Below are 20215 nucleotides of genomic sequence, written 5' to 3'. Positions count from 1 at the left end.
CCTCTCTAATTTGAATTTGTCTACCTTTCTCTTGATAGCAATTGTTAATAGGTCATTTTTAAAAATTATAAATCTCTTTCACTCTGTTTATCTAGATTGACATCATGTGTTGTGTGATTATGGAGTGAGGTACAGGAGTCCTGAATATTTTTATATGAATAATTTTTGGTTCCATTCCAAAATACTATGCATCCTTGAGAATGACTCTTAAAAATCATTTCTTCTATAAAAACTTCTCTGATGGTTTCCTCATCCTATATAACAAAGAGGTAATATGCAAATTGACCATCACACCCTTGCATAAGATGGCTGCCCCCATGTGGTCACAAGATGGCTGTCCCATGTGGTCACAAGAAGGCCACGCCCATGTCATCACAAGATGTCATCCCTCATGTCGTCACAAGATGGCTGGCAGGGGAGGGCAGTTGTGGGTGATCACGTCAGCAGGGGAGGGCAGTTGGGGGCGACAGGGCCTGCAGGAAATGGAGGGCAGTTGGGGGGGGGGACCAGGCCAGCAGGGGAGGGCAGTTGGGAGTGACCAGGCCAGCAGGGGAGGGCAGTTGGGGGTGACCGGGCTGGCAGGGCAGCAGTTAGGCATCAATCAGGCTGGCAGGGGAGTGGTTAGGGGGTGATCAGCTGGCAGGCAGAAGCGGTTAGGGGCAATCAGGCAGGCAGACAGGCAAGCGGTTGGAAGCCAGCAGTCCCAGATTGTGAGAGGGATGTCCGACTGCCAGTTTAGGCCCACAGGGATTGGGCCTAAACCTGCAGTTGGACATCCCCCAAGGGGTCCCAGATTGGAGCGGGTGCAGGCTGGGCTGAGGGACAGCGTCCCTACACCACCACCCGCCCCCCCCCCCCCCGGCCCCAGTGCTTGAATTTCATGCACCAGGCCTCTGGTATACTTTATATAGCTACATAATTAAGTTCTGTATCCCACATTTTTAGCTCTCAAATACATACTCAGCGATCAAAATTTAAAGCTGGCAAAGCTTTTGGAAATCATCTAAATTAATTCTTTCCTTTGGCAGATGAGAAAATGAAAATTATTTTTCTCAACCATGTTACAGATGTTTGCCTTCTTGCCTCACAATACAATGAGGTACCTGGAATGAGGAGAACCACTGTACATTGCTTTAATATCTTCCTCAGTCCAATGTACGTACTATGCACAAAATAAGTAGATACTTACCTAGTATCCAAGTTAAGTAAATAAGAGAGACAATGTCAGGAAAATGACAAAAAGGGAGTCACTTGTCCAAATTCCTCAATTTCAAATTAGGAAACTAAAGCCTGAAAATGATAGCTGCTTTGTACCAGTAAGTAGCAAACATAAAGTTTTTAAATATATGATTTTTATATTATCCTATATAATAAGAGAGGAATATGCTAATTAGCCATTACACCCCGAGGCATAATGACCAAGTGTGTCATGACCAGGTCATGGATCAGCAGGAGGGTGGGCCAGTGAGGCACAAACAGGCTGTGGAGAGCTACAGGAGGAGGCAGGGCAGCAAGCTATGAGGGGGAGGGAGGGTGGAGGGTGGTAGGAGGAGCTACAGGAGGGCAGCAGTGACCTACTGGCTACAAGCAAGTGGCAGAGAGCTACAGGACAGGGCACGGTAGCAAGCAAGCGGGAGGTGGAGAGCTACAGGAGAGGGCAGGGCAACAAGCTATGGGGGGGGGGGCAGGGCAGTGGGTGGAGAGCTACAGGAGGGCAGCAGCAACCTACTGGCACATGGATTCGTGCGCAGGGCTACTAGTGAATAATATAACTATCAAGAAAGAAAGGAAATAATAAATTTCAATTCAAGACAGTTTCATCTGAGGGGTAAAGGAAGATGACAACTGGAGAAATGAGCACAAGGGGCATCCAAGACAATGATATTCTTTTTAAAAAATATTTTTTTTTTATTTTTTACAGAGAGGAAGGGAGAAGGATAGAGAGTTAGAAACATCGATGAGAAAGAAACATCGATCAGCTGCCTCCTGCACACCTCCTACTGGGGATGTGCCCGCAATCAAGGTAGATGCCCTTGACCAGAATCGAACCTAGGACCTTTCAGTCCGCAGGCTGACACTCTATCCACTGAGCCAAACTGGTTAGGGCGACAATGATATTCTTATGGTGAGTAGTATGTCCAGTGGTCCTTTAAGCCTTATAAATATTTTTAATGAAACTTTGTCTTAAACTATGATATACATATAGAAAATTGCATAAATAATAAGTGACTAGCTTGTGAGTTATCACATATGTAACCAGCACCCAGCCTGGGATACAGAAATTTACAAGAATCTAAAAGCTTCCTTGTATTCTCTTCCAGTTATCATTCTTCAAAGGTAAACACTTATTCTGATTTTGAACAACACGGATTAATGCTGTCTGTTGTTGAACCTCATATGAATGTAATTAGGCATTGTGTACTCTTTGGCGTCTCATTTCTTTTGCACAATATGTCTATGAGGTCTATGCTGTTGCTTATAATTCCTGTTTGATCATTCACACTGCTGAATAATCTAAGAATACCAGGATGAATTTATCCTATGTGTTGTTGGTGAACAAATGTATTATTTCCAGAAATTAACCCAAGCCATTACACTCAATTAATATTTGACAAAAGGAGGCAAGAACATACATTGGAGCAGAGACAGTCTCTTCAATAAATGGTGCTGGGAAAATTGGACAAATACATGCAAAAAATGAAACTAGACCACCAACTTAAACCATACACAAAAAAACTCAAAATGAATAAAAGATTTAAATGCAAGATGGGAAACCATAAAAATCCTAGGAGAAACTTCAGGCAGCAAAATCTCAGACATCTGTAGCATATGTTTGCAGATATAGATATTTCTCTTAGGGCAAAGGAAACTAAGGACAAAATAAACAAATGGGACTACATCAAAATAAAAAGCTTCTGTACAGCAAAAGAAACCATCAACAAAATGAAAAGGGAGCCCTCGGTATGGGAGAACATATTTGGCAACTATACATAAAGGGTTAATTTCCAAAATATATAAGGAACTCATACAACTTAACAAAAGGAAGACTAACAATCTAATTTTAAATTGGGCAAAGGACCTATATAGACACTTCTCCAAAGTAGACATACAGAAGGCCAACAGACATATGAAAAAATGTTCAAAGTCACTAATCATCTGAGAGATGCAAATCAAAATGACAATGAGAGACCACCTCACACCTGTCAGTATAGCTATCATCAACAAATCAACAAATGACCAAGTATTGGCAAGGATGTGGATAAAAGGGAACCCTAGTACACTGCTTGTGGGAATGCAGACTGGTGCAGCCATTTTTGAAAACAGTATGTAGTTTCCTCAAAAAATTAAATATGGAACTGCCATTTAATCCAATAATCCCACTTCTAGGAATATATCCTAAGAAACCCAAAACATCAATTAGAAAGAATGTATGTACCCTTATGTCCATAGCAGCACAATTTACAATAGCTAAGATCTGGAAACATCCCAAGTGCCCATCAGTAGATGAGTGGATAAAAAAGCTGTGGTACATTTACACCATGGAATACTATGCAGTAGTAAAAAAGAAGGATCTCTTACCCTTTGAGACAGCAAGGAGAGACTTGGAGGATGTTATACTAAACAAATTAAGCCAGTCAGAGAAAGACAAGTATCACATGATCTCATTTATATGTGGAATCTAATGAACAAAATAAACTGATCAATAAATGGATCCAGAGACACAGAAGCATAGAACAAACTGTGGAATCTCAGAGGGAAGGCAGGGGGAGGGTGGGTTGGTAGGAAGAGATCAACCAAAGAACTTGTATGCATATAAGCATACCCCAAGGACACAGACAATAGTGTGGTGAAGGCCTGGAATAGGGGCAGGCTAGACGAGGTCAATGGGTAAACACAAGGGACATATGTAATATTTTCAAGAATAAAGATATAATTTTAAAAATAGTGAATGATTCAAACTGTTCAAAATAATTAACTAACCAAAACCAAGTAAGAAAGTACCTCTACTAAGTCAATCATAGTTCATGTTTTATGTTACATTTCTCTATGATGTGAAAAAAGGGTAATCAGAGCATATAGTTAAAAGTGATTCTAAATTTGAGAATCATCCTGAAAAAAAGAGATGAAAGTAGCAAAATAACATCTTACTGCAGACAAAGCAATCTTAATTTATTTTAAGATAATCCAAAACACCTGGAAGGCAGTAATGACAAAAAAAAAAACCCAAAACACAAAACCCACAAAAAAATACCTGGAGGAAAGAACGGATAACAGATGATATATGGGCTTGCATTACGATAGAGAAACAGAAGGGTTAAAGGGGGCTGGGGCGGGGGGAAGCCTAATGTAATTTTGCTGTAAACTCAGAGGAATCATGATACTGAACAGAATTTCACCTAGAAAGCTCTGGTCAGATCTGGATATCACGGTGTGTAATAGTTGTAAAACATTGGAGGCATTTCCAAGGAAAGCAATAAAAGTGAGCCCGAGCATAGTTGGATGTGGGCTGAGTCTACATGATGCTTCTGGCACAAGTGGACTGAAAAATTCCCAGCTATCTATTTCCATTAACATGGTAGCAAAGAACAGATCAGCTGGAGGAATCAAACCATTTTGCAAACACTTGCACTTGTGTGTGCAAACTTATTATCACAGCTCTGAAAAATCAGTATATAGTCTCTTTTGAGAACTTAAAACCTAGAGAAAAATGGGCCATTTTCCAGTTTTCTCTAGAAATAAGACAAGTAAACTCAGAGAGATTTTGTTTCTAATGGAAGTTTCACCTTCTACAAGGAGTGGGCCAGTCAGGGAAATTAACATTGACAAGGGCAGAATGAGTACCTTGCTAAAGAAGAGACACAGACCCCTAATTAGTTGAGACTGTGCTCTCTAGCTGTGTGCCTGGTTTCAAATCCCATCTCCACTAAGTATTTAGCTATGTTAACCTTGAGCAAATTACTCAACCTCACTGGACCTTACCTTACTCAAGGCTAATAACAACACTTATCACCAACAGAAGTAATAAAGATTAAATGAACTAATATAACTAGTGGACTCAGAATAGTATCCAACACACAATTAACATGTATTGTTAGTTATTGCATATTTATTTTCCAAGGGCAGGCTTAAAATCAAATGACAAACAGAAGTGAAGATTAGAGGATACTGTACAAAAGTTATAATCAGGAGTTTTAGGTTGAAATTGGGTAGGACTTGTGCTTTATGAAAAGCTCTTGCTCTCTGTGCCTCAGTTTCCTCAGATGTGATAATATTTCTTTAATTATATCAAAAGATTTTATGATGACCAAGTTACATAAAAGAAGGAAGTCTATGGAAAGCTATATGAATGTTATTATTATGATCAGCACATATCAGAGTGCATGGTGCCTAATAGATGTTCAGTAAATGTTGATGTTAGATGAATCTCATCATAAACAATTACTTGAGGAACAATTTTGAGGTAATTATTCAAAAAATAGAGAAGAGAACTTGAAACATAAAACACAGCCAATATAAAACAATACATTTGGGAGTTTAACTTATTAAGAGATTTGTTTTAAGTTCCAGATAATTATCTAAAATTTCATTTTGTATCTATACTAATAAAAGGGTAATATGCTAATTAGACCAGATAGACCAGACGTCTTCCAGACATCTTTCTAGACTTCCTTCCGGACAAAGCCGCAGCGTCTGTGAGGGCTGAGGGTGGGCAGCACGGGAGAGGCAGTGGTGCGGGCTAGTCCTAGTGCTGCCCTTTCCACTGAGGCAGCCACAAAGGCAGTGGAGCAGGCCCAGTCTCAGTGCCACGCCTCCACAGAGGCTGGACAGGGTGCAACCTGCTGTGCCTCAACCTCCCACAGCACCTCCCCTAGCCGGCCTGGCCCCAGATCACCCCCCGCCCCCACCAGTAGGTGGGGGCGGGGCCAGTGCTAAGAAGCAAGGGCTGATGGCCAGCAGCCGCGGCAGCCGCCAGTGGCAGCAGCAGCAGGGTGATGGGGGCGACACCTTCCCCTGATAGGCCCAGCTGCCTCCCACAGAGGGAGGCCAGACTGTGGCTTAGGCCCGCTCCCTGGGGAGCGAGCCTAAGCAGTCAGTAGGACATCCCCTGAGGGCTCCCGGACTGTGAGAGGGGGCAGTCTGGTCTGAGGGGGCCTCTAGTATATATAATAAAAGGTCTATATATAAGATGTTTTAAAATTAATCTATTCTTCTCATTAAGTAAAGCAAAACAATATGTAGTTACTAAATTTAAATTGTATTCAACATGCTCTATATCAACCTACCAGATCATAAGTTACAGCTATTTTAGAGGTGACATCAATGGACAACATTCAAAAAGTATTTATATCAATGGATCTAATTCATTCCCCCACAGATATTTTCTGGAACTAATTGCAAAGAGAAAAATGGACTAATTTGAAAAGGACCAGCTCTGTTATGGACCCTTTTTTAAAAAGGAAAAAAAAGAACATTTTTGAGCTACAGCAAAATAATTTTTTTGACATAAAGTCACACCTTGCTTCCACAGAAAATAGTAAATACAAAGAATTTGTTTCACCAAGGACACACTGAAAATGTGAAAAAATAAAAGGTCATATAAATTCACAAAGGACCCATTACTGAAGCATTTGTGGTGGGAAAAGAGCAGGAAAAGGTGAGGGAGGGCCTTCTTGATGACTGAATTACATGCCTGGCAATCTAACACTTGGTTGGTGAATTGACCATCCATTCATCAATTAACTTCATAAAACGAGCCATAGTATATTTTCCAAACATGAATTTCTGAGTGTCCCATTCCATTGAAACTATCCCTACTTTGAAACTATCATTTCATTTCAAAATATCAATATCTACCACTCTCTTTGTAATGGAAAACATCTATTTTTTCAGTTCTAACTTTTGGCCCCAATATTAAGAAAAACAAGTTATTTAATGATCTATTAGACCCACCTTATTTAAGTACAGTGGCACCAAAGAGATACTTTATAAAATGTCCATTTTTTTTCCTTTATGGCATAAAAGTGATTATTAAAACAATAATAGAACAATGGAAACATTTGTTGACTGTATATTATATCCCAAACAACTGTGGTATAGCTTTAAACAGCTACATGGCATTTTTCTACTTATTAGTGCATTTGACCTTGTGATGACTCTATAAAATAAACAAATTTTCATTATCCTCATTTTAAATTTGAAGAATCTCCATAGTCGACACCATACTTAATAGTAAAACTATAACAGCATTCCCATTAAAGTCAAGAGTATGAGAAGAATGCCTCTTTTGTAGCATTGTTCTGAAATTTCTAGCTAATGAGGTATCAATGCTGCAAAGAAGAGATAAATTATTGTATTTGCCTGTGGCTTTATCGCTCAACATATAAAACTCAATAAAATTAACTTCAAAATCTAAACAAAAAAAAAAGCAAAAGCACTGTCTGTAAAAGCTGCTAGATTTGTGTTTTGGTAAATAATGAAACAACTATAACAAACAATGGCTTACATATGCCAAGATTCTTCTCTCAGGTAAAGATGTGGAGGTGAGTGGCATTCTACAAAATCATCAGGGAGCCAGATTCTTCTGGCTTTCTACCTGCCATCCCTAAGAAATACCCTGGTGGCTCCTGGATCTAGCATTCCCTGCATTCCAGCCAGAAAGGAGAAGGAAGACACAAAGAAGGATTCATCCCCTCCCTTAAAGAACTGCCGTCCAGAGTCATATATGACAAGTGCCGTTGGCCACAACTTCCTTACATGGCTACACCTAACGGCAAAGGAGGCTGAGAAACGTCTTTGTTCAAGATGACCACATGTCCAACTAAAACATCAAGAGTTCCATTGAGGTCAAAGAAGAGAATGCATTCTGGGCTTCAACTAAAACGTCACTGCCACAATGCAGAGCAAAATAACCACACTTTTTTCTTTTTTAATAAAAAAAAGAATTGTGAAAACATGAAGTTAATAAAATTTATACTAAAAATTAGAAAACCTTACTGAAATTTGTTGTAAAATTTAGATAAATGAAAATAAGTATTATCTTCCTGGATTAAAAGATTCCATAATGTAAACATCTGAAATTTCCCTAGATTCATCAACAAGCAGTGTGTAATTAGAATAAAATCCCAAAGGAATTCTTTGGAAGCTAACAAAATAATTTCGAAATGTTAGGGAATAAATGAAGAAAAACTGGCAAGAAAATTTAGGGGAAAAAAGGAAGGGAGCAGCTGACTTAGATTTTGGTTTGCTTTATGTAACCTGCTAGGGCATTAGGGCCATGAATGATTTAAGACACGAATGATTCAATCAATAATCACTGGTCTGGAGAGAGAGAAGGGAAAATTGGTACTTGATTTTCTTTGCTCAGGCTGTCTCTCATTCTTTGTGTATATTTTTCTTCCATTTCTTGGCAAGGGACGTGCTGGTGTGAAGATGTGACAGCCATACAAACTAGAATTCCAGCAACTCCCTGGCCCTTCTCCCCTCGAATTGAAAATCCATTAGGCCAAATCTGGAACGTGAAAGAGAAAAAAAAATCCTTAATATGAATATCAGCTTAAATAACTGAAATCTATCTACCTCATTCCTGTTGCTGCTGCAGCAACACGCCTACCACCGATATTCACCTCAAGAATTCACCGGGCCATAGCTCCTGTGTCACCTTGCACAGGATCATCATGACTCTGATCCCACCATGCCATTAACAAAATCAGTGGCATTATCCTGAGCAGTCTGGAAATTTCCGCCTGTCATCCTATGAGTCTGTGATTCTAAGAATATGAGAAATCGCTGATGAATCCATTTTACAGATTTAGGTGACAGTCAACTTTGCCTAGATGAGTTTTACCACTGAGCAAATAGGGATGAGACTCTCAAAAATCAAGAGATGGCTAAAACTGAATATTTGCCACTATCCAGATACTCATATATTCTCTATTCTCCTTGCTCTACAATTTTAAAGGTAAACCACCAAAGAAAGTTCTATCAAAACAATGATTAAAGATCCACATACTGTCAAGATTTAAAGTTTCATGTATAAATACCAGCCTGATTCTGGGAAAGAGTTGCATAGAGGTTTTAAAAAAATAATTATAATACTTGTAGACCATCTTTATACCTAGAATACTGTCAATTAAAAAAATATTTTTTGCATTTGTCATTATATTTTCTCTCTCTTTAAAGAGGAAGCAAGCCGCCTAAAGATCTTATTCAAAGGATTGGATTATTAGTCCCAATTTTTCCATCCTCTGAAATAATAGCAGGCCTCACACCTGTAATATACTGTGTTGAGTGTGTGAGACTCAATAATTTACCAGAAAATGCCAAAAATAAGATTTCTACTTAAGTTTTCTGGTTTCAAATCCTGTGTGCCTCCAGTAAGTAAGGCTCTTCTCAACTCTTCAAATGAATAGAAAGTGTACAAAACAGTCTAACAGCTTTGAAAATTCTATTCATCACTCAGAAATTAAATAAGGATGTTTTGGGTTCATTTCAAGTTGCTAAGCCATTGATGAGTTCCTTTCTTCAACAGAAACATCTAGAAGTGAAGTGAAAGACATTTCTACAGTATTTTCTAAGAAAAGCTTTAGAGACTAGATGAAACAGAAGTTCCTTGTAGAGAGAGAGGTAAAATTTCCACGTCAAAGCATCCACCTTTAGGACATGAACTATTGAGTTTCCAAAATGGAAATTAGAATTTTCTCATGATATCCACTTGTTTATAAAAATTCTCTTTTATCTAAACATATGCTTGGCAGCTGGCTCAGGAATGAGTATCTATCCTGCTATTGGATGTATATCATTATGTAAAACTCGTGACCTTCACATCCTTAGAGCCACATAGCATTTTCTCTTTCACTCTTGACTCTCAAGGGGGAGAATACAGAGACATTACATGAGTTACTTTTTCTTTAGCATGAACATTTGGCAGGGATGATATCACTTCCAGATGCTTTCTTATTTTCATCTGTTTAACGACCTTACTCATCAGAGAGTTGGAGGGTTTCTAAGTTTGGCTCCATCTGGATATTATGGGGAAGAATGTTGAAAGCATTCTCACCAGCAGAGTCTCCATTATGACTTCCAAATCAAGCTTCGAGTACGTAAAATGACTCTCCTCTTCCCATGCTTATAAGTTATGGAGTAATCTACATATAAACTAATATAAATATTAACATTTCTCAAAGCCAGTAAGAGGGAGTTAAATCTAAGCACCACTTTGTGATTCTACCCTCCAGGTAGCAGTGGACTGTTTTGTGGACATGAGCATCTGTTTTAGGGGCAGGAGGACTGCAGAAAGTCCGAAGATGAGTTCACTGTGATGGAAATGCTGGGCGTACTCAGACTACTCCAGAAAGCGTGTGTGTAGAATTACTTTTAGCATGACTGATTTCCCCACATTCTCCAAGTGATTCTAATCTCAGTTCTGTTGAGAGTTGTGCAAATACCATTCAGGTATCTTATTTTTACATAGTGGGTGAAATTTATTTTCAATAAAGTAATAGAAAAATACACAGACTAATCTAACTAACATAAAGTAGTACAGGAATATTGTACCTATACCAAATTTAGTAATGCCATGGTCTCATTGAACCAGAATGCCTAACAAAACTGGAAATGAGCAGAACAGACTTAATTTCAGGGACACTGAAAAAGGTGTGACAAAATTGACCATCCTTTCAGAGCTCACTTATTTGTATTCAAACATGTGCAATAAGGCTGATTTTCCAGTCTCTGTAGCCAGCGTTCATCTTTTAAAATTATTTGGAACCAAATTTGGAATGCCTTATCTCTGAAAAATATAACTTTTAAAATTTGCTGCTTTCTTTGAACTTGTAAGATTGCAAAATAGAAGATTATGTTCCCTTATTCAGAAGACTTTAGAGACTTTCATTCCAAAAGCAACAAGCCCTCAAACTGACTAATTTTCGGGGACTGAAATATGCCACTCTGCTTTCCTTTATCTAGAAAGAGGTGACCTTGACTGTCCCACACCTGTTCAGCCCAATGGAAGCAAAGGCTATCCGCCTCACTCTGTGCACACCTTAACCAGCACTGAGCTCATTTAGGCGTTTATATTGTCTATGCTAGTGCTAATGATTAGTCTGGGGTGAATATTTTAGCCTTTCTCTAAATCATTACAATTTCCCTGTACTTTCCATGGAACTACCATGATGTGGGGAAAATCATATCAAATTATCCTTTCTTCATGCTTTCATTTTAAATGTAACAGTATTCTGTTTATACCAAAGCATTTCTCTTTCAGATTTTTGAGAAATGTACATAACTTGCACGTCATGTGATAACCATGTCTTTCCTAGGAGCCCACAGACAGGGTAATTACAAATATAACACATGTAATGGCTTTGACATAGGATGCTGCGTATCTGGCTCAGGACATCTGGAAGGGTCAGCCAGGAGTCCCTTTCCCTTGGTTCCCTCACTCCCACTCTTTTCCCCACGGGGGTTCTGGCTTTATCCTGCAGCTAGGCCTTGGATCTGTTCCCAGTTCCAGCCAGAGAGGAGTACAGTGCACCTTTCTTCTTCAGAGACTAACATTGACAAGAAATAAAAACAAGGCTGTGTCCTGCTCATGCTGATGGCATTATACACTAAAAGATCTCTCTTCACCAAGAGCAAAGTTGAAAAGATTAAAGAAATGAAAGGCAGAGATGACCATGTTCTGTTCACAACGAGCTATAAGAAGCACAAGAATCTTACCAGAGGCCAGCCTTTTTGCATTCTATAAGGTACAGTATGAACCTGGCAGAACTTTTACCAACTGCATATTTTGTTACTGCTCCTTAAAAGATCAAAGCAGTACTTACTAGAAAAACCCATTCTGATAAAAAAAATACCAAACTCAAAAATTTATAATTACTATATAAAGCTGAAAGTTAATGGGCAGCCTAACCTTTTCAGAAAGAATTCCTAGTGTGAGCCATGAGGTAAGGTGCCCACTTAGCAGACTGTATTTTCCCATTGTCCCGAGTATAATAAGCTAGAGGAATTTTTCTTCATTTAGAACAAGTGAGATGAAATCGTTGTTATTCTTACTTTGATGCTCTTGAAGGGCAGATCCAATGAAGCTGAACCACAATAACAATGATTGATGAGCTTCATCTAATGATAATCCTTAATACCTTAGAGAACAATCCCAACAGATGCAAACAGCAGCAAAATTCCACTCAATGAAGGGCATTGTGTACACACAAACATGTGCAATTAGCAATGTGTTTTTATTTAAAGTACTTATGTCAATCCCAGGGTAGCATTAAAGGAAAGAGAACTGATATTGTAATTTTGAATTCCTGGGTGTTCATCCCAACTGTGCCACTTAAGAACAATGGGCATTGGAGAATTTCACTCATTTCTGTGAAATTTAGAGTCTACTATAAAGAGAGTCCATGTACAAAGTGGACACTTGCTTAAATGCTTCTTTTCTCTCTTGATTTTATATTCTATGAGGTTAGAGACCTTGTCTTTCTGTTTCACTTTTGCTTTGTAAGTGTCCACCATAATGCCTGGCTCTTGATTGAAAGAATGAAATCATTCATCATTCAATAACTATTTACTGTGTACCTCATATGGTCCAGGTACTGTTCAAGTTGCTGGGTGTAAGGTTGTGGGTACAGGGGCAAAGAAAACAGAGAAAAATCCCTACCTTTGTGGAGTTTACATCCTAAATGTGAAAGACAATTAACAAAGCAAAGAGGTAAAATCAATACCTCCCCAAATAATTAAAGGAAAGGAAGATATGAAATGTTGGATGTTGGGGAGGGGGATGAGATTTTAGGATTGCTAAGGAAGTCCTTGGTGAGAAGCTGGCCTTCATGTCTGCACCAATTCAACGCCAAGGATACCCAGTTTGGGCTGCTGTGAAGGAAACTGTAGTGCAAGCAGCCCCACGGTAACACAGCATAGCATGGCTGTGAAAACAACAGGCTGTGGAACAGCCTGATAGCCTTACAGCTACAGCAGGCGGCTGCGAAACCAGCGCGGCATGAGGCTGCCCTGGGCCAGGTCCCTCTTCAGCTGGGCAGCTCTGCTCCACGCTCCCTCCAAGCTGGTCCTCTCAGATGCAATGATCCTTTGAAGACGGTGCACTCAGCAAGCCAGAGGGGAGCTGCTTATAGATAGAAGTCCCCACCTGCTCCCTGATTGGTCAGAATAAAGCCGTTCTGATTGGTCTGAACAGCTCTAACTGGATGGGGAAGGTCTTAGTTCTATTGGTTGAAACAGGACTCCAGGAACTCCTTTATAAGGGCTGGTTGGGGGGGCAGAAACGGTGCAGGCAGCAGGGTTAGCTCAGAGGCTTCTCCATGAAAATGCAGTTTGTATGTGAGGCCCCTGTGTAGAAATGGCTGTTAGGCTGGTTTTTGTTGTTGTTTGAGCCACCGGGAACCCTTCTTAGTCCTTAGGGTTCACAATGTAAAGACCCACGTGGCTATCTTGGAAGCGACCATTCCAAACAGAAGGGACAGAAATTACAAAGATCCTAAGGTAAGAGTTTTGAGAAAATAGCACAGGGCTCAAGGCAGTTTATGGAGCAGCATGAATGGAGAGAGGGAGGGAGGATGAAGCCAGAGTGGTAAAGGGGAGGCAGCGAATCAGAGGACTGGTAGGTTATAGCAAGGACTCTGGCTGAGAGAAACAGGAAGTTGCTGGAAGGTTCTGAGCAGAAGAGTGATATGATCTGACTTATATTTGATAAGTTGGGCTGCTGTGTTACTAACAGACTGTAGGAGGGCAAAGGTAGAAATAGTAAACACCCCCCCCCCATAACATTTCTGTAGAGATTACTGAGAGACACACATGCAGAACCCAGAGCAGACCTAACACTAGTTGCCCTTCCCCACTATAGGAGAGCCGTTGCCGTTTTCAGGGATAACAGTTGTGTTCTGGCTGTAGACACACAACACGGAGAACCATATCTCCATTATGGTGGCCTGGGAATTGGGATGTTGAGTTAAGATGAGCAATAATTAACAATGGACTCCCAAAAGAAAAAAAAAATGAGCCTAGCATCTACTAGAGTTCCTCAGGCAAAGTGAAGCAGCCACCCTATTAGCTACCCCTGCCCCAAACCAAGGGCTCCCAATCACTCAATGGTGTGGCATCAGAGGGCTGTGAGATGCTGGGACTTTAGCTTTTACCAAAATATTTACATCTAAATTCCACAGCACTAGCATGAAAGGACAGCCATTCACATCAACATCTTCAAACAAAACATACAGGGTGCTTTATACTTCATCCATGTTTAATGTTTAACTGAGGAAAAGCTAAAAGCTACATGAAACATGACCAAATTCATGAACCCCAATTAAATTTCTCCTTTTCATCTCATCATTAGACATTAACTAGGGATGTTTTGTTCTCTGAAGGAGTAACTGGTTAGTTTCATTTCTGCTTAAGAAATAATTGGAATCTGGCAGTTTGAGGGGAGGTTGTCCAGGCAGCCCTGACCTCACAAACCAAGTAAGTGGATGGCACTTCCCTTTGTTTTATCCCCCATTTCCGCTCACAGATGGTGAAAGACTCCTTGTTCCTATAGCTGCCCTCATTTCGCTGCTACTCCTGGGAAGGTGTACAGGAGTTGACTCAACAAGTTCACAGGGTGTCCATTGTGTGCTAGGTGCTGTGCTAGGTGCTAATGATATGACACTGCTCTCTGGGAACTTACCCTCAAGTGCCCCTGGAGGTTAAAGAGAAAGAGGTGAAAATGAAACAGAATAACCCACCTCCAGATCCTACATCTCCATCCCAACCATTCTCATCAGGCAGCGTAGGGCACATGTCAACAAGAGCCTTCCTTGGGAAGAAAAATATTTGAGAACAAATATGGGCTTCCCTCTGAAATGGAGATGAATCATGGTTTACTTTTCAGGGACTCCAAGCACACACCATATCACTTATGTGCTCTTGTGTTGGTACATATGATACTGAGCAGAAAGGACATGTGTGCTTTCATAGCAAAAAAAGTAGAATCCAGGAATATCAGTATTTTTCTTTACCAGTATTTTGAAATTTTATTCATAGCAAACAAGTAGAATCCGGGAATATCAGTTTTTTTCTTTACCAGTATTTTTGAAAGTATCTTTTGAAATTTGGAATTTCCCTTTATTATTCCTAACTACTTTAGTTTTTGTTTCTACAGTTACTGTTTTTCAGAGGGTGTTTACTAGACTTATCCACTATACATGACACTTTTGGTTGCCTACTAAGCATCCTTTCCCCATCCTACCTTCCCATCACAATCCCACTTTTATTCAGAGATCCTCTTCCCATTTATGATGCCTGGCTGGACAACATTCCTGACTCCAGGAGTACTTCATGATCAGCCTCAGTCAATCAGCTTAGGGCATCCCAGGGATGTGCTAATGCTTTGGGATGGACATGTGACCTAACATGGTTTTATCAGACTAAATGAAAGATGCTCATGATTGGGGAGAAATTTGTTTCCCTCTTTCTCCAGCAAGTTCAAAGCAAGATTAGAGCTAACACTGTGAGCGACAGAACCTGAGCCCACCATTGAGCTCTTGAATGAATCAAACCTGAGGCTCTGGGAGATGATAAATTTCTTCATCATCTAAGCCAATCTGAGTCAGGTACTCCGTTACTTGCAGCCTAAAGCATTATATCAGATACACACTGGAATTGTCACAGCTCGGGGCAAATGCAGGATTTATTTGCAGTTCATATTTCAAGCAGAAAAAGATTCTTCACATCACAGAGTCATTTTAAACCACTTCTGTTTTTGTGACAGGAAGAAAACAAGCTGTGCCAGAGCACACAAAAATCTGACCCTGGCAGAGAACATAGACGCAGAGCTGTCAGGTCAGATTTTAGCACTACGGACCCATGCTTTATGGGATTAGCTGAGTGCTCAAAGATGGAATTTTAAACAGGTGCATAAGTAAAGATCATATTGTAGTAACAGGGTTCTGAAACAGAAGTCCTACAGACAGCTTTACGTGCAGGGCAAGAACAATGTAGGACATAGGGAAGGGAATCCAGATGAGATTATACTATCCTTATTGAAGAGGAATGAGAGACAATAACAAAAATGACCACATATCCTACATATTCTATACCATAAAATATGAACTGCCGATATATATATGTTATTGTTTTTCTTATGGACTGTTCAGTCATTCCCAGCTGATCCCATTCGTAAACCCACAAGTGAATTCTAAGTATTGCTAGCTGTAGACATATTAATAGATTAAGGTCAATCCTCTCTGGTAGATTGTTTGCAACACTGGCTGCGTCAGTTCCTCCCAATCCTGGCATATGCTCTTCCTGAAGGTGGGAGGACATCCCCGCCCCTTGATTGGCTGGTCCTGTCCTGTGACTTTGCTATAACAGAATGCAGCAGAAGTGATGGGTGACTTTAGAGCCTCTATATTGAGACGTCTTGCAGCTAGCTTTCTCTCTTGCCCTTTGTTGCCCTGAGACTGCCAAGTAAGGAAGCCCATGGCCTCCCTGAGGAGAGAGAGTTTCTGTAAACTGCTTTAAATTCTCTTTCACTCATTCAACAAACTTTAAGGAACATGTATCAGGAGCTATGGCTATTGCAGGGAGCGAGTCTCTGCTCTCATGAAGAAGATGCTAGCCAAGGAGCAAAGCCAATAAATAATGCAATGCCAGATTGTAATAAGTACCAAGGAAACAGCAGGGCAGGCACCATCACAGAGAGTGATTGTAGGAGGGTGGAGTGGGAGTGCTGTTTTGGATTGAGTGTTCATAGAAAGGGTTCTTCATGTATGAAACATTTGAGCTGAATCCAGACTAACGAGAAAGGGCCAGTCTGGTGAAGACCTTGGGAGGTGGAATTCCAAAGAGACGAAGAGCAAGTGTAAGGACCCCTGGCAGGAGGGGACTGAGCATGTCCACAGAGGATGAAGCCTTGAAGTAAGATGTTGTGACTTCGGGGAAATGCTATTTTGCTCTGCCCACAGACTGAATCTGTTTCACACGCGTGTGCTACTGTTGTCCCAGTGCATGCAGATCTAGCAAGTGCCATTGACATGCATTGCATATGTTACTAAATGTTTAGCAGCTTTCCCTCATGAGCAGAGGGATGGTGAATTTGTTGATGTTAAGAGTTCTTGGAAAATATTAGTAGCCATTACCCGCTCTGACTGCCTGATATTGTATTCATTTGTACAAAATTGAGTTTCCATTCTTTCTTCTATTTTGAGGGCAAACCAAACTTTGTAAAGAAGGAAATGTTTACAGACTCATTCTATACCCTTCTGGGAAGAACCAAAATCTGTATTCAGTAGACAAACCTGAGGGTAGCCAATGGTACAAGCAGAAAAACCACGTATCACCGGTAGGCAAATATCTGTATTCTTGATACAAAAGTCCTTCCCATATAAATACACTATTTGTTATCTCCAGAGATTCTGCACATTTACATTTCAAATAATTCCAAGTGGAACAAGAATTGCATACCTTACCACCTTAGCAGGCATAGATTTTTACCAACAGAGATTATAAATACAGTTATTTACAATGATATCAATTGAAAGCAGACGTGCCTGCTTCTAATGGCTGATGCTAAAATCATCATGGAACTACCTCTGACTTACTATCGGAGCCTTACTTACCATAATTGACTTTCTCGTTGTTGTTTTTACCTTGTCTTTGACCCTGTACACCAAGCATGACTCCCTGAATTTAAAAGAGAAAGTGATTAATGTAGCCAGCGCAGAGACAGTTGAGCCTGTAGATGCCAATGGGGACCTGGGAGAAGCCTGATAAATAATAAACACCACCACTTCTCACACTCCAAATCTCCCTTTCGCTGTACCTTTCACGCAGCCCTTTAAATGAGGGGGTCACTCATTATAAAGCCAAATATTCCTCTGTGCTATTCGAAACTTATTTATGCCATGGTCAGGAAAAGTATTTACATCTAAAAATGCTGAACCACAAAACTCCAGCCACAGGAAAGGTTACTTGTATAAACAAAAAGAAGTTTGTATCAACATGATTTCCATAATCATTTTTTCTTTTCGCAAAACTCTCACCTCTGCTTTGCCTTGAGAGATTTCCAGGTATTCCTTTGGCTGGCTCAAGTTTCTCTATGAATCAAACCTGAAATCAAAAGTCTTTGAGGTTGAATGTAAACATCCTTTACCCGTGAGGGGAAAATAGCAAAGAAAATCAATCCTGGGGATATAGATGATAGAAGAACAATGGTTTCTGTGAAAGAAAAGAGCAATAGTGGATTTCAAATTTATTCTGTGTAGGATGAACAAAAGTAGGAATGGAGTATACAGTGCTGAATTCCGTGGTAACCAGGAGTTAATGAACACTATAACTCAGTTTTGTTTTCAAAGATCATTTCTATCTCCCTCCCACTAGTACGTATTATCTTTCTATCTTATTGCTCCTTGGGTCTGTTCTGATAGCTATTAGCTTACCAGAAATTGTGTTCTCTCTTTCTCATTGACAGTAAAGTAAGCCAAGGCACAGGGAATTAGGTACTGTGGGAAACTCAGTACACTTATCATTGAGTGTCTTAACAGAGAAAAGTCATATGTGTCGTATGCAAGGAAGAAAGATATAGGAAGGAAGAGGTGAGGGAGTACCATTAAAAGGGTCTTATTGATAGATGACTGGACTAGAGGTAACACTTAAGTTTCTATCAGGGTCCTACTTCATCCAAATATGTCAGGATTATTCTATTTTAGTGATGACTCAGTAGTAATTTGCCTCTCTCTTCCCTCCTCCCCATCTAAAGTTGCAAATCTGAATGGCGGCCCTGCCCTGTAATAGCATATCATTTAAACCCCTGAATTTCAGTGTCTTTATCTATAACATGAAATCATGATACAAGAAAATAACAAATGTGGCAACCCCTGCTGTAATTACTTCACCAGTACTTGAGGGTGATCCCGGTATATCTTATGTCTCTGAGGAAATCCTTTCATTTATTGTTTCATTTATTCTTCTAGTCATTTAAAAATTTACTGAGCATCAAATATACACCCGGATTGGAACCAGGTGTAAGAGATACATGATATAACACAGTCCCTAACTTTAAGGAACGTGTAATCCAATGGAAATTCAACTGAGAGATGCTTCCAAAGGGTCTTTGCAATTTGCTAAGACTTCTGGCCCCATTTACATCTTAATACTTGAGCCCTGTGGATCACCAGAACAGATTTTCAGGCAAAAGTCACTTTCTCAGAGCTACTCAAGCCACTTAGTGTTTACTATATAGCAGCCAATATAATGAAACACACAATATAGAACAGAGGAATTTAATATTCAAACCTAAAAATTAAATATGTGTATTTATACTAACTTTTAAAACCCTCAGCTATATTAAAAAGGAATCCTACTTTGACAGACCTTTCATAAGACAGTACCCAGTTCCCTCCATCCCTCTCGAGTATGATTTAAGGCTCACCCACAACAGAGTCAATATCACCAAGGGAACGCCAACAGGGAGAAAACAGAAGAGGAAGAGGCCAACACAGTGTTTTGTTAGTTTGTGGTATAAAAGATAAATAACACTGGGCATTCCCTTCGATGTCTTTTGGGTACCTGAGTTCAGGTATAGAGATTTATTGTTGATCTACTTATGTTCTGCTTCTCCCCTAGAAAATAGATTGACATATGGATTCCAGGAAGACATCATGTCTGGTTCAACACTAACTATAAAGAGAAACAAAGAATCTGAAAAAAACATAAACAGACCCCTATAACTATATAACTATAATCAACTGACCTTCAATAAAAAAAAGGCAATAAAATCAAGCAAAGATAGTCTTTTCAACAAATGGTGGTAAAAAAAAACTGGATAGCTACATGAAGAGGGAGAGGGAGAGGGAGAGGGAGAGGGAGAGGGAGAGGGAGAGGGAGAGGGAGAGGGAGAGGGAGAGGGAGAGGGAGAGGGAGAGAGAGGGAGAGAGATCCAAACACAGATCTTACATTCTTCACAAAAATTAACTCAAATGGATCATAGACCTAAGTTTTAAAACAATGAAACTCCTGGATAACATAGGAGGAAATCCAGATTACTATGGGTATGATGATAATAACACCAAAGGCACAGTCCATGAAATAAAGAATTAATAAGCTAGATTTCATTAAAATTAAAATTTTCTACTCTGTAAAAGACATTATTAAGAGAATTAGAAGACAAGCCACAGAATTGGGAAATATATTTGCAAAAGACATGCCTAATAAAGGACTGTTA

Source organism: Myotis nattereri (assembly GCF_964212035.1).
Source record: "Myotis nattereri genome assembly, chromosome: 5".
NCBI classification, from domain to species: Eukaryota; Metazoa; Chordata; class Mammalia; order Chiroptera; family Vespertilionidae; genus Myotis; species Myotis nattereri.
The sequence above is the reverse complement of the archived record's forward strand: the minus strand, read 5'-3'. Positions refer to the sequence as shown.